This window comes from Leucoraja erinacea, chromosome 3, assembly GCF_028641065.1.
Source record: "Leucoraja erinacea ecotype New England chromosome 3, Leri_hhj_1, whole genome shotgun sequence".
NCBI classification, from domain to species: Eukaryota; Metazoa; Chordata; class Chondrichthyes; order Rajiformes; family Rajidae; genus Leucoraja; species Leucoraja erinaceus.
In genome coordinates this window covers 92673355-92690037 of record NC_073379.1, presented here as the reverse complement: position 1 = coordinate 92690037, position 16683 = coordinate 92673355, and the positions used below count along the sequence as shown (strand labels likewise).

Below are 16683 nucleotides of genomic sequence, written 5' to 3'. Positions count from 1 at the left end.
CACAGTCCTGGCCCAGAGCATTCTGGACCTGAGCTAAAGTGATGGATAAGGATCATGCAAGTGAGCCAAGAAATCATGCCAAGAAACTGCGGAGAAACCTTCAACTGAAGCAATGGATTTAGATCAGATTAGTTTGGCATTCACATCAGGGTGAAATTAAATTCCTTGCTCGTTTAAAGATCAAGGAATAAACAATATGCATGGTAATACAATTGATGATACAAATAATGATAAATTTGGTGTTGTGATAAACAATACTAAAGTCCAATTATTGAATAACCGAATGAGATGGGAGTTCAAATGGTGAAAGTATGTGACAGCCCTTCTGTGAAGGGGATGTAAAAGAGGTGCCCAAAACATTGCCTATCCATGTTCTCCAGAGAATCTGCCTGAGCTGCTGAGTTATTCTAGCACTGTCTCTTTTTGCTGGAGTGTACATTTTGCCGAGCAAAACAAAGGTAACCATAAATAATGGCTTTTCAATTTTTTGTTCCATTTCAGTTGCCATTTTGCACTGCTGTTCTTATCCCTTGATCCACCTCACATTTGCGACTAAATAGTGTCGGTGCTTCCTCCCATTTTTAGTCCCTAAATCATGCTCCTTTCCACGCTCCTATATAAATTCTGCTGTTCCCTGTAGGAAATAAAGCAAATAGGGTATATGGTTAAAAAGGATAATGGATTTCGTACCTTTACCGATTGAGACTTAGAATATGACAGTGGTATATAGGAGCCTGAAAGACTCTAGAACTATAGATAAGATTTAGCATGGTGGGCTTCTCTAGAAGGTTCTATCACATGGGATCCAGGGATAGCTAGCCAATTTGATATATCGCTGCCACATTTAGTCATGAATATTCAATTCATAAATAAACTTCATAAGGCCCCTCATACATATATGTTTTGATAATGATCTAAGGAAATATCTTCATCAATACCAGGAAAAAAATCCAGTAAGATAAAGTACAGTACAGTACAGTAAAGATCCCATAACGGCCGTGTGGTTGGTGTCCATTGTCACAATGACCGTTATCAGGGTTGGTGCCTCCATAGATTAAATCACGGAGGCTCCAAACCTCTAATGCTTTTCAAAAACTCAACGAGGTATCCTACGGTAGCAGCGATTTTTGGACAAGTTAATCATTTTTTCTTATTTTCTGATTTAATATATCAAAAACTTTGTGGTGTCAAAAACCCAACGACCTTTTACGATATATTTTCCAATTTGTCATCTATATCAATGATATGAATGCATGGCATGGTTACTATGTTTGCAGATTGCATTAAAATAGGTGGTATCGTCAACCGTGAAGAGCCCCCCTCCCCCCCTCTGCCCCCCCCCCCTCCCCCCTCTGCCCCCCTCCCCCCTGCCCCCCCTCTCCCCCTCTCAGCCCCCTCCCTCCCCCCTCTCTGCCTGCCCCTCCCTCACCTTCTCTGCCCCCAGCCTTCCCCTGTGATGCCGCATTTTGGTTATTTTGGTGCAATCATTTTTTTAGATGGTTCTGTCAGACATTCATAAACTATTAGAAACTATCTCACAAAATTAGTATGGGCTTTGGAACATGTCAAAGTTTCTAGGAGCAGGTTATCCTTGGTGTACCATTGGAGGCCCTGTATCCCACATGGCCATGTTGCTGAAGCAAGCCAGTAACGTAGAGGCCTAGGCAAGTATTTGTGTGGGGAGACCCAGGGTTAAAAAAGTGGACGAATAAGATTCAACTCTGTGGTAAAGTCAACAAGATTTCTACATTTTTAACCTCTGATATTGTTCTAATGAGATGGAAGTCTCCCTTCTCTATAACTGTATGTAACTTGAAACTACATTCAACAATTAGTGTGGAGTGAACCTTGTGATATCTGAAGATTCGTGAAACTTAATGCTTTTGTTATTTGAAGGAGGAAATGGCAGAGCTGAAAGCCCAACTTTATTTGATGGAGAAGGAAAAGAAAGCACTTGAATTGAAGCTTAGCACCCGAGAAGCCCAAGAACAAGCCTATTTGGTGCATATTGAGCATCTGAAATCAGAGGTTGAAGAGCAAAAGGAGCAACGGATGCGATCTCTCAGCTCAACCAGCAGTGGAGGAAAAGATAAACAAGTAAAAATAAATGTCACCATTGCAAGAAGAGTGATATATAGATGCCACTTACAAATGAAGCTTTCAATAAACCAGAGCTCAGTCTGATTTACCGAGGCTGACTGCAATATTTTCCTCAATTGTCATCTTTGCTTGTCTTTTAATTATTAACCATAAAAACACATTAATTTTCTTTCCATTGGAATTTTTATGATTTGGCTTCATTTACTTCTTGTCACATACACATATGACACATTTGCATAAACTGCAGAAGAAAATGCATTGGGAAGTAAATTGCAAATACATGTAATTATTGTTAAAATATGATTTTTAATATTTCAATTGGTGGTGGTCTCAATGATTGAGTCAAAAGATAACCAACCAAGCTCTGTTTCATTTTTGGTGTGTTTCAATGCACTTCAAACTACAGTCACTCTTCACACAGTTTCCAATGAGCAATCATTTCATCTCCTCAGTTTTGATTGTAGACTTTGCCAAATGTATTTTGACCCTGCTGAAATCCTTTACTATCAAACAGAACTGGCTTACTGATGGAAGACAAAGGGTTGTGATGAATCTTCAGACTGGAGGTCTGTGACCTGAAAGCGGCAACACAAGTAGATAGAGTGGCAAAGGAGGCATATGATATGCTTGCCTTTATTAGTCGGGTCATTGAGTGTAAGAGTCGGCAAGTCATGATGCAGCTTTCTAGGACCTTTGTTAGGTTGCATTTGGAGTATTGTACGCAGTTCTGGTCACCCGAAACAGGAAGGACGTGGAGGCAGAGGAGTTTTGCCAGAATTATACCTGAATTAGAAGGTATTAGCTGCAAGGAGAGGTTGGACAGACATGTGGAGAGATTCACCTAAAATGCATAGAAACACCTCCAAATAATTAAAATATTACTGAGCGCGGGTCTTATTGAAACCCGCCGAATAATGAAACGCCTAGATATGGAGAGAATGTTTCTAGTAATAGTAGGAAAAAATACAGATGGAGTTAATCCAGTTTCCAACTTCAAGTAGTTTCCAGTAATGTTTTCAGTAGTGGGAGAGTCTTGGACCAGACAGCACACTCAGAATAAAAGGTCATGCCTTGGAGATTAGGAGGAATTTCTTAAAACAGAGGGTGGCAAATCTGGAATGCCTTGCCACAGATGCTGTGGAAGCCAGGTCATTGGGTACTGTTAAAGTGAAGAATGATAGGTTCTTGATTGGTAAGGGTGTCAAAGGTTATGGGGAGAAGGCAGGAGAATAGTGTTGAGAGGGAAAAATAGATCAGCAATGATGGAATAGTGGAACAGACTCGATGGGCTGAATGGCCTCATGCCGCTGCTATGTCATATGGAACAAAGTAAACCAAAAGATAATTATATTCTTCCAGTTCTACCTGGAGCCATCAAATCACCATTCAAATTCATGTACTCGTAAATTCTGCACCAGGTCTAACTTGAGAATCGTTCCAAAAGCAGATTCTCGTGATATAACACGGAAGAATCTTGGCAAGTTCCTGCTACACTTTTGGATTCCTGGTGAAGAAATAGCTTTCAGAACTTAATCAGCAATATCAACATTTCCACTTTAATGTATGGATAAATGCCAGAAGTACTTTGCAGCACTGCCCGTAACCCAGGCAAATTCCAGGCCATTAACTTGCATGTCGTGGTAAGGGTTATTTCAGTGGGCCCAGTTAATATCAAGCAATCATGAATCAGGTTTGGAATACGATAGTTTACTGGAACTGATCTAAAATATTCTGTCAGTTGTATAACCTTGATTGCAATACTAATTCATCAAACAATTGAATTGTGTGATCTATTGAAGGTATTGCCACTTTCCCAAGGTAAAATATCTATTAACCTACTGCAATAAAAATTGATTTGATAGTGCATGAAACATGTTAAGACCCATAAGTAGTTGGTAACTTTTGATTGTCTGTTAATCTTTTCACGTGGAACAGTTGTCCACCTTGTTTGTTGATTTGTTACATCTTGAATTTTGATACATGTGAATTTGATTTAATTAATTCATCATTTATATCCCAAAGATAGCACAATTGCTGCTTAATTTCTTGTATTTCTTTAAAAATATTTCAGGACTGTAGTGATGAAGTAACACATCCTGATTCACTGACTGACCTCAGAACATGTAATGATAGTGAACTTGCAGTTGAACTAACAAATGGATTGAGGCGGTGAGTGGTGTTTTCATGGTTCATTTCAGAAATTGTAAACCATGTATGCACATTTTATATTAACAACTGCACACATTTCAGTCTTGTCAGGAGCTAATTCTATCATTGTAAAATGAACTGTCACCAATATTCTTTGTTGTTCTTGGCACTGTAAGTGTATTTTAACAAAACACTTGACAAGGTACTTGCATGATAGAGTAGACTGGAAGGTTGGATCACATGGGATCCAGGGTGATATAGCAAATTGGATATAGAAGTGGCTTGAAGGAAAGAGAGAGAGAGAAAGAAAAAAGAAAAACCAAGGTGGGTTTTGCACAGTAGATGGTAGGGTCTTGAGACCAAAGGGTACAATGAAGCTCCCTGAAAGTGGCGGCGCAGATAGACAAGATGGTGAAGAAGGTATTTGGCATGCTTGCTTTCATTGATCAGAGCATGAGAACAGGAGTTATGACCATAATGTAACAGCTGTACGAGATATTGGTAGTGCTACATTTGGAGCACTCTGTACAGTTCTGGTCGCCCTGCTATAGGAAGGATGTCATTAAACTGGAAAGGGTACATGAAAGATTGAGGATGTTACCAATTCTTGAAAGTTTGAGTTATAATGACAGGCTGAATCTTTTTCCCTGGAACATAGTAGATTGGGGGGGGGCGGTTAACATTATGGAGAAATATAAATTGGGCATAGATTAGGTGAATAGCTGCAATCTTTTTCCCATGATGAAGGATTTGAGAGAAAAAGACCCAAGGAGTGAAGATACATAATATTTTTGAAAACTTATGAACAGTTTGAAAGCAAGATTCTGGGGCATTCATTAAATCAGAGCATGAGCACAGAGCAGTACAATAAAAAGTATAATGAAGCGTCCTGACCCAAAACATCACCTATCCATGTGCACCAGAAATGCTGCCTAACTCACTGAGTTACTCCAGCACTTGGTGCTCTCAGTAAAACAAAGGCGTTGTGCAAGGCAGTTGTACATCCCTGAAGGGCTGTATTATGGGTTGTTTTTTTCTTTCCTTATCCTTGGATAAGTACAGTGTTACATAGAAACATAGAAAATAGGTGCAGGAGTAGGCCATTCGGCCCTTCGAGCCTGCACCGCCATTCAATATGATCATGGCTGATCATCCAACTTAGTATCCTGTACCTGCCTTCTCTCCATACCCCCTGATCCCTTTAGCCACAAGAGCCACATCTAACTCCCTCTTAAATATAGCCGATGAACTGGCCTCAACTACCTTCTGTGGCAGAGAATTCCACAGATTCACCACTCTCTATGTAAAAAATGTTTTTCTCATCTCGGTCCTAAAAGACTTTCCCCTTATCCTTAAACTGTGACCCCTAGTTCTGGGCTTCCCCAACATCGGGAACAATCTTCCTGCATCTAGCCTTCCATAGTTAAAACCCAATCTTATGTCTTCACCAGATGTTAGCTGTGACTTGAAACTGTTATTTTGAGAAAAGATCCAAGATGCTGAACTATTTCCACTAAAAGAGACCAATAATGATTTGGGTGAATGGAAAATCATTTTCTTTAATTGAATAATATAATTATTTCTATGAACGTTTTAGAATATGGAGTACTCTATACAAAGAATGTTTGAAAGGGTGGATAACTATTTGAAGCAAGTAAGAATGAGGATTATATAGAGGAGAAACAAGTGGGATTAATGTTGGATTGTTGTAAAACAATACATACAACTGATTTAACTTTCATACTGAAAACATGCAGAATACTTCATTACTAGTTTTTACAAGTCATACCCAGAGACCATATTAAAGAGGAAATGAGATTAACATGAGGAAAAGTAGTAATAGAGTTGGAGGAAAGAACAAGAATAAGAGGCTTACAACTTGGGTATGATGATTTTTTTCTATACTGCAATGTATTATTTTACTCCATCTTATTTGACAAATACAGAGAGAAAAAACTGAAGTGTCGTGTGCAGGAATTGGTAACTGCTTTAGAAAGAATGACAAAAAGCAGTGAAGTGCGTCATCAACAGTCTGCTGAATTTGTTAATGATCTCAAACGAGCAAACAGGTTTTTGTGATGTGAAATTGTTTTCCTCATCTGTATTGAATGTCATCAGAAATCTGCTTTAACGTAGAAACGTAGAAAATAGGTGCAGGGATAGGCCATTCGGGCCCTTCGAGCTAGCATCTAGCCCCATTCAATATGATCACGGGCTGATCATCCAAAATCAGTACCCCGTTCCTGCATGATTCCGAAAAGCCTAAGATGCCTGAACTATTTCCACTAAATGGAATTGACCAAATAAACAAATTTAAAAAAGCAATAAAAAAATCATTTTCTTTAATTGAATAATATAATTTTTTCTATGAATGTTTTAGAATATGGAGTACTCTATACAAAGAATGTTTGAAAGGGTGGATAACTATTTGAAGCAAGTAAGAATGAGGATTATATAGAGGAGAAACAAGTGGGATTAATGTTGGATTGTTGTAAAACAATACACACAACTGATTTAACTTTCATACTGAAAACATGCAGAATACTTCATTACTAGTTTTTACAAGTCATACCCAGAGACCATATTAAAGAGGAAATGAGATTAACATGAGGAAAAGTAGTAATAGAGTTGGAGGAAAGAACAAGAATAAGAGGCTTACAACTTGGGTATGATGATTTTTTTCTATACTGCAATGTATTATTTTATTCTATCTTATTTGACAAATACAGAGAGAAAAAACTGAAGTGTCGTGTGCAGGAATTGGTAACTGCTTTAGAAAGAATGACAAAAAGCAGTGAAGTGCGTCATCAACAGTCTGCTGAATTTGTTAATGATCTCAAACGAGCAAACAGGTTTGTGATGTGAAATTGCTGTATTGAATGTCATCAGAAATCTGCTTTAACGTAGAAACGTAGAAAATAGGTGCAGGGATAGGCCATTCGGCCCTTCGAGCTAGCACCCCCATTCAATATGATCACGGCTGATCATCCAAAATCAGTACCCCGTTCCTGCATGATTCCGTTAGCCCTAAGAGCCACATCCAACACTGTTTAAATGGAATTGATCAAATAAGAAGTTTAAATAATAACCATTATTTAAATAGGTATAATGATAGGTTACTTTTCTTTTATTAACAAATTGGGACTATTTTTGATCTTTTGCTTTGGGAAGATATAAGTAAGCAAATTTGAGTTTTTTTATTATAGTGTGTCTTTCTTCAAATTTGCAAGCATCTGTTCCATGTCATCTTTTTGTTTAGTTTAAAAATACAGTGTGGAAACAGGCCCTTCGGCCCATCGAGTCTGCACCAACCAGCGATCCCCATACACTAGCACTATCCTACATAATAGGGATAATTTACAATTTACCAAATCCAAATTAACCTACAAACCTGTACGTCTGTGGCGTTTGGGAGGAAATTGGAACATCCATTCTCCCATGCGCTCACTGGGAGAAAGTACAAACTCCGTACAGAGAGCACCCATAGTCAGGATCAAACCCGGATCCCTACCGCTGCTCCACCGTGCCGCCCCTATGCATACAATGCATCAACTATGCTTACAAGTAGCAAACAACTGTGTTGGAGAAACTCAGCTGGTCAGGCAGCATCGGTGAAGGGAATGGACAAGAGACATTTCGGGTTGGGATTCTACTTCAGTCAGAAGAAGGGTCCTGACCTGAAATGTCATCTCTCCATTCCCTCCACAGATGCTGCCTGACCCGCTGAGTTCCTCCTGCACTGAGTTTTTGCTCAAAATTCCCAAATCTGTAGCTTGTGTGTCCATGCATATTTGGAGTGCTGGATCAGTTATATTATACTAATGTCTTAATTAGGACCGATAAGTTGTAACAGGCATGCTCCTCAAGCTCATCCCATGTACTAGTCGTAGAGCCTACCTGTCCAGCCATCCTGCAAATCTCTCTTCTATGCTGTTTCACGGTGTGGAATGGTCTGCGGGCACCAATTGGACCTCAGTGTATCATGAGGCTGAGATTCTACCCTCCCCTGCACACCTGGAATGCATTTAAATGTTTTTGAGCATTAGATGCATTTCAGGGCAAATTCAAAATGCTGTAACTAATTCTAAAATGATTTTGAGTATTAAATGTACTTAAATTATGCAAATTAATTGCAAATATTAAGTTTAGTTACAGATTAAAGAAAAAACACTTGCCTGTTTTTATCTTTTCAAGTGAGGTAGAAAAGAGCTGCATAAATCCAGTCTCTTAGCTCAATATATTTGTGCTTATATCAGAAATCTGTGCTGATCTTAATGGGAGGGCAGGAGGTCTGAAGACCAGGCATTTGACAGGCAAACAAATACCAGGGAATACAGTTTATCCATATGTCATGTTTATTTCAGTGTTTTTGTGGACAGGGCTTGTTCTGTAACTACCCCTTCTTCTCCTCCCCCCACCCCACCCCTAAATCCCTGGTGGAAGGTTCGACTGATGCCCAGGACCTCAGCAGGAACAATTGAGCTAACATTGAATCAAGTGTTCCTGCTGGGGTAGCTGTATGAGCTTAGTATCAGTTTATTTCAACCACAGCTTCTGGGACACTTGCCAGTTTTCTTCGGAGATGTTGCTTGAATTGTAGATTTTTTCCCATAAATTTATCTTTGTAATTACAACATGCAGAAAGGAATCCCTTAAGGATCATTAACCACATTTTAAAGAAATTATTCACACTTGGCACCAAGATTTATTGCTTCACTTGTATAGCCTATTGTATTGTAATCTGCCTATGGGTGTGCAAGAAAAAATGCTGACATAAAATCCATGCATAAATCTTATGAAGTCATCTAACAATGTTTTGGTTTTACTTATTCATTGTTGACTCTTGCAGTAACTTAGTAGCAGCGTATGAGAAAGCCAAGAAGAAACATCAAAACAAACTGAAGAAACTGGAAGCACAAATGATGGCCATGGTTGAGAGACATGAGACACAAGTGAGAATGCTAAAGCAGCGAATTGCACTGCTTGAGGAAGAAAACTCTAGACCTCAAACAAATGAGACATCGCTTTAAAAAAATGTTGTGGATGCTGTAAATTATTTACTGCATTTATTCAGAAGACATCGATATGAAGATGGAAATGTTGGCACATTTCTTACATTGATGTGAATTTAGCAGCTGTCACATACAAAACACCAGCATAATATTTATGGAGGAACAGGATTTTCTATAAAATGTCACACGTGGCATTTAACACCAATAAATCACTTCCTAGCTGTGCCTGCAAACACTTTTGAACAATGTTTGCATCTTGAAGAGAAACATCCATTTCTTAATGTCTGAACATGGCAAATAGACATCGATAATTTTCTTTGAAAACAGCTTGTTTTATCATTTTGTACCAAAAAAGCCAAATAATTGTATAACAGGAATTTAAGCATTTCATGGTTGCTGCTTCCTCTTTTTCAGTTGTTATTGTTGCATTCAGATTTATGAAGATTACATGATGCTTCAAAAAAAGCTATCCTAATCATACAATGAGAAGGTTTGTGTTGCAACTATCAAGATTGACATCCTTTGAAATAATTCCTATGGTGAAGACTGGAAGTGACTGTATCATGTGATATTGATACAAAACTACAAGCATGGTAAATTAGCTGAAAACTTGAGATTCAGATATTCACATTTTGAATTAAAATAACTTGAGACTGCCCGAAATGGATTATGACAGACCAATTTGATTTTATTAATACGCATTTTAATTCAATGGCCCTCTCAAGATGTATATTTAACAATACAAGTGAAAATAAGTAGTTGGTTCTTTTCCTTTGTGGAACCATTTACATACCTACCCTTGCTATCATAATCATATACTTTCTATTCATTTACCAGTATTTTTCTTGTTTCTACTGGGTTAGTTACAAGAGTTTTTCTTTCGCAAACAATTACCTTTGATAGCACATTGAGGATATCTTTTTCTTGTCGAGTAAGAAAATGTGGTTAACGCCTCAAATGGTTCATCTCAAAAGCTGCTTGTGGAATTTCTATCAGCCAGGATATTAATTGTGCAGATAAGATAAACAATCCAATAGATCTCTGTACCTTTATTGACTATTGCACAGGACCAGGAGATTGTTGTTCCCATTAATGAATATTCAATGCTGCGACACAAACAGGGTGCATTTGGATTACTTTTGATCAAAATCTACTGATCTTTGTAGAGCAAAAATATTAAAACTGTTGCACTGCATACCTCCTTTCCTAAATACGTCAAGAGTCAAGTCAAGAGTGTTTTATTGTCATATGAACCAGATAGGAAAATGAAATTCTTGCTTGCTCCAGCACAACAGAATATGTAAACATAGTACATAATGGGAAAAGAAAAAAAGTTCAGTGTGTGTATACACATGCACACATACTCAATCTCAATAAATAACAAATATAGTGCAATAATATTGATTGTTTCTTGCAGTTCAGAGCTTATTTGTTATCGTGTTTAATAGCCTGATGGCTGTTGGGAAGAAACTGTTCCTGAACCTGGACGTTATAGTTTTCAGACTCCTGTACCTTCTTCCCGATGGCAATGGTGAAATGAGTGTGTGGCCAGGATGGTGTGGGTTTTTGATGATGTTGGCTGCCTTTTTGAGGCAGCGACTTCGATAGATCCTATCGATGGTGGGGAGGTCAAAGCCGGTGATGGACTGGGCAGTGGGCGCAATTTTTTGCAGTCTTTTCTGATCCTGGACGTCCAAGTTGCCGAACCAGGCCACGAGGCAACCGGTCAGTATGCTCTCTACTGTGCACCTGTAGAAGTTCGGGAGAATCCTCTTTGACATGCTGAATCTACGTAATCTTCTCAGGAAGTAGAGTTGTTGATGTGCCTTGTTTAGAATTGCATCAGTGTGCTAGGTCCAGGAAAGATCTTTCGACATATGCAAGCCCAGGAATTTGAAGTTTTTGACCCTCTCCACCATCGTCCCATTGATGTAAACAGGATTGTGGGTCCTCCTTCCCCTACCAAAGTCCACAATCAATTCCTTGGTCTTACTCATGTTGAGAGCCAGGTTGTTGTGCTGGCACCATTTGGTCAATCAGTTGATCTCACTTCCATACTCTGACTCCTCACCGTCTGTGATTCGTCCAACAACAGTAGTGTCATCGGCGAACTGGATGATGGAGTTTGCACTATGTCAGGCTACGTGGTCATGGGTATAGAGTGAGTACAGCAGGGGGCTGAGCATGCAGCTTTGAGGTGCTCCCGTACAGATTATTACTGAGGATGAAGTGTTTCTGCCAATTCGAACTGACTGTGGTCTGTGGATAAGGAAGTCGAGGATCCAATTACAGAGGGATGCACAGAGACCCAGTTCTGTGAGCTTGGTAACCAGCTTTTTTGTTAATCAAAAATATTTATTCAAACATGAAAATAGTATTTACAACACAATAAAACAAAACAGATCCCACCACCATAGTACAAGCCAAAACAAATATACCAAGTAAACTACTAAACAACTATATTACAATTCTTGTCCAGGATACACTCAACACCCCCTCGGTGCCCTCGAAAACCCCCAGGGTGCCCGTGGACAGTGTGTAGTCCCTCTCCAGTACCACCCGGGCACAGACGTAACCACGGAAAAGGGGCAGGCAGCTGGCTCGGGCATGGTAACCAGCTTAGAGGGAATGATGGTATTGAACGTCGAGCTCTAGTCTATAAACAACAGCCTGACGTAAGTGTTTTTATTGTCCAAGTGGTCCAATGTGGAGTGGAGAGCCAGTGAGATCACATCCTCTGTTGACCTGTTGTGGCGGTATGCGAACAGTAGTGGGTCGAGGTTCTTGTCGAGGTAGGAGTTGATATGTCAAATTGAGACAATGACAATAAATTTGAATACAATACAATGCCCCATAACCAACCTCTCAAAGCACTTCATCACCACAGACGTTAGTACCACTGGTCGATAGGCATTGCGGCACATCACCTTACTCTTCTTGGGCACCGGTATTATAGATCCTCTCTTAAAGCAGGTGGGAATCTCAGACCTCAGAAGTGAAAGGCTGAAAATATCCGTAATTACACCCGCCACTTGGTCTGCACAGATCATTCCTAAGATTAGGAATTTAATAAATACATTATTTTATAATTTTTGATCATCCAAAGTATTTTACAGACAAATAGTACTTTTGCTGTCACTGGTGTATCCCAAAAAATGCATAACCCAGTGTATACTCATTAAAGCACCACAAATAGGAATGATTGAGTCATTTGTTTCAGATAATCTAGACGGGCTGAATAGATAAGATACTTTCTCTCTTTTTCGATTCCCTGTTGGTTTCTCGGTTGTGCCTTTTGATTTCAAATACCCAGGATTGAAAAGAACTTCCAAAAATATGAACATAACTTTTGACATTTGCACGATTTTTCTTAGCTTCTCAATTCTCGTCATTCAGAAATATTACATTTTTTTAATATCAGTTGAACAAGTTATGAAATGTATGTTACACTATAGTGTGTTCAGCTGAAAAATATGTTACAAGTTTATGTATACATCTCTTTACACTCCAATGCAGACTTGTGATTTTGCCTTATTATGAGGAAATGCAGTTGAGAAAAGCTTGACTTCAATTATGATATAAAACTTCAAACTCGCATTGAAGACATACAATTTTAAACTCCTCATTTAAGCAATAAATTTGTAAAGTTCTTCACGTTAAATATTCTCTTTGCAAATAACTTGTAATTCTTTTCAAATAAAATTGAGTCTCTATTTTGTCTTGTCTTAAAATTAAACATAAATTTAAAGCAATATTAGAATTATTGGACAGGAAGTGGAACTTTTTAATCTCATTGAGAAACCTCATAGTGAATTCAGATTAGAGGTTGTTGAATGGGGCCAAATGTTTTTTGCTTTATTTCTTTTTTTTTATTGAACAATCCAAATGATCAGTGTTATAAGGAAAAGCCTATTTGAAAAATCACCTAGAGGTGAATGCACATAACAGAAGTTCTCAGTTTTCATTTCAATGCAATAATTGTCCAAAATGTTTTAATCTGTTTGAAGATATTTTTTTTAGAAAATATTTTAATTATTTATAAATTACTGCAAAATTTGATTTATTTATACTAAAAATAGAATGTGTTAACAGCACAGGAAATGTATTTCCCTGAGCAAAATTCATATTTCTCATTTAACTTTTTTCAATTTGCATATAGAAGGCATTTACTGCTCTCCAAAAATATTAGATGCCAAGAAATGAGGTAGAGCAAAGTAAATTCCATATTTTATTTTATATGTTGAATGTATGTTACTGCCCTTTATCATTTTTCATTGGAGCGACATTTCATAACTATCTGTTCCCAGTCTTCTTCTCATCAGGCAAGAAAATATGAAACAAGACTAGGAGGGGGATTGAGATGTACCAATAAATTAATAAATGTCTACCCATGTTGTATTTATTATGCATTTAGTATTATCAGTTTAACAGCTTACCATTTCTCTTTGTACAGCATTGTACAATTTGAAGGAGTACTTTTTTCAGATCTGGACGCAGGGCGAAATAAAAAATGCCACGTCAGGATATCAAATATGTATAACACCTTGAATGACTTAGCTTTATGCATTCATTTAAATGTTTTATAACAAAATTATTTGGATTACATTTAATTGTAAAATGTCCAAATGGCTGGCACCTATAACATATTAGTTTGTTTCAATTCTGTTAGAATTAATGTGAGAACTTGAACAGCTCTAATCTTTGAAGGTATGCTGGTTTATAACTCCTATTGTCTGTTTATATTTTTAGTTTTCTTAGTTTCTGTAAAATGTAAAACAATTTGTTTTATATAGAATTGTATAAACTCTGCATTTATTTATATGAAGAGACATTTATAATACTTGTTATTTTGCAAAAAAAACCTTGTATCTAGAATAAATACTTTTAATAACATCTTATGGTGTTAGTGATTTAACAATGTTTTGAGATTTGCATCCATCTTTTGGATTATTGATCGCTAATAGGCACACTAGCACATGCACTGTGGAGTTGGCTGGTGATTTACAGATCTGCATTAAAACTGGATTTCATGCATTCAGATTCCATTGTGGAATTATGTGAAATTGCATTCAGTTAGTTAAAAATCAAACTTTATTTTTTAAAGTTTGTAATAGGAGGCTCCCCTCGGTCATGACTGACCATGGGTGATGCATCCTAGTTTGCTGGTGATGTGTGGTCGGATGTAAGCCTGGGCGATGTCATTTGGAGGACAGGCTGTGTTGCCCAAGCAGCACGTCCCCCCTCTCCATGTCGCTGATCGATCCAAAGGAACAGCAGGGCCATTACAGTTTGGCACCAGCGCCGTCGCAAAAGCTGTCAGAGCGAGGTTGTAGACAATGACGAACTGCCTTAGGGGCTCCGACACAGGATTTTCTTGAGGTTTACTCCAGAAACCTTTTCCATGACTGGATATGGCCACAAGGCAGGCTGATGAGCCCCATCTGCCCGAGACTCATGGGGACGGGAGCGTCTACCTTCCCGTGCAGGTCTATAGCACCTGCCCACTGCCTATGTTAGATATAGATATAGATATGCCATTTATTGTCACTATACATGTACAGTGAAACTGAAAGCTGCTCGTACTCAGTGCATACATACAATTTAGCACAAAAAACAAGAAACAGAAAAAACAAAAAACAGAAAGGATAGGGGGGGGGGGGGGGGGGGGGGGGAATAGGTGCACAAATTCTGCGGCGCTACATACATATATACATATATACAGATGGAAGTCCGTGTTGGGCGGTGTAGTCAGTGCATGTGTGAATTTGAATTTATAGTAGATATAATTCTCGGAAAGCAACTATTCCTGAGTCTGTTTGTCCTGGATTTGATGCACCTATAGCGCCTTCCAGAGGGCAGCAGGTCGAACAGTCCAAACGCAGGATGGGAGCTGTCTCTGATGATCTTCTTTGCCCTGCTAAGGCAGCGGGAGGTGTAGATGTCCATCAGGGAGGGGAGAGGGCAGCCAATGATCCTCTGCGCTGTCCTGGTTACCCTCTGAAGCCTCTCCCTGTCTGCCATGGTGCAGCTGCCATACCATGCTGTAATGCAGTATGTCAGCAGGCTCTCGATGGACGAGCGGTAGAAGGTCAGCAGCAGGTTAGAGTCCAGGTTGTGCTTCCTGAGGACCCTCAGGAAGTCCAGCCGCTGCTGAGCCTTCTTGATGACCGCTGTCGTGTTGTCCGTCCAGGAGATGTCAGCAGCGATATGGACGCCGAGAAACCGGAAGGTGTTGACCCTCTCCACACACTCGCCGTTGATGTGTAGGGGGGCTAAGTCGGTGCTGTGCCTCCTGAAGTCGACAATGAGCTCTTTTGTTTTCCTGGTGTTCAGAGCCAGATTGTTTTCTGAGCACCAGGTTGTCAACTTCAGGACTTCCTCTCTGTAGGCTGCCTCGTCTCCCTTCGAAATAAGTCCGACCACAGTAGTGTCGTCAGCAAATTTGACGATGCGGTTGTTGTTGTGGGCCGGACTACAGTCGTAGGTGTAGAGACAGTATAAGAGGGGGCTTAGCACACAGCCCTGTGGGGAACCGGTACTCAACCTGCGAGTGGAGGAGAGGTGGGGGCCGAGTCTCACAGTCTGGGGCCGGTTGGTGAGGAAATCCTTTATTCAGGCAGATGTGACAGTGGGGAGGCCGAGAGTGACCAGTTTACCAATGAGAATGTCCGGAATGATTGTATTAAAGGCTGAACTAAAATCCACAAAGAGCATCCGGACGTAGCTCTGCCCCTGCTCCAGATGGCTCAGCACAGAGTGGAGAGCTACGGTGATGGCGTCTTCTGTGGATCTGTTTTGGCGATAGGCGAATTGGTGGGGGTCGAAGTCTGGTGGTAGGTAGTCCTTGATGTGCTGGAGGACCAACCTCTCGAAGCACTTCGTGATTACCGGAGTGAGGGCCACAGGATGGTAGTCATTAAGGCTGGTGATGGTAGACTTCTTCGGCACAGGGACGATTGTGGCTGATTTTAGGCAGGACGGAATAACTGCCTGGGCCAGGGAGAGGTTGAAAATTCTGGTGAAGATGGCAGTGAGCTGGTGGGCGCACGCTTTGAGCACCTTACCAGGTACTCCATCTGGGCCGGTAGCCTTCTTGGGGTTCACTGCCAGGAGCACCCGTCTGACATCGTGTTCCCCGACAGTGAGTGGAGTAGTACAGGAGCTAGGTGAGGGTGGAAACAGGGCTGTAGCAGGTGAGTGCTGCTGTTGTGATGTTTCAAAGCGGGAAAAGAAGCAATTTAGCTTCTCTGCCAGCGACGCACTCAGGTCTTCTGTCGTTGTGGCACAGCCTCTGTAGTTGGTAATGTCTTGTATGCCCCGCCATACCTCCCGTGTATTATTGCTGGACAAGTGGGACTCTATGCTCCTCTTATGGTCCGCCTTGGCTTTTTTAATACCACTTTTCAGATCGGCTCGAGCAGCC

General features: G+C 39.9%; 1 pseudogene; it reads left to right on the top strand.

Moving 5' to 3' along the window:
- Positions 1–12061, top strand: part of LOC129695831 (colorectal mutant cancer protein-like) — a 130561-nt pseudogene extending 118500 nt beyond the window's left edge.
- Positions 12062–16683: the final 4622 nt, after the last annotated feature.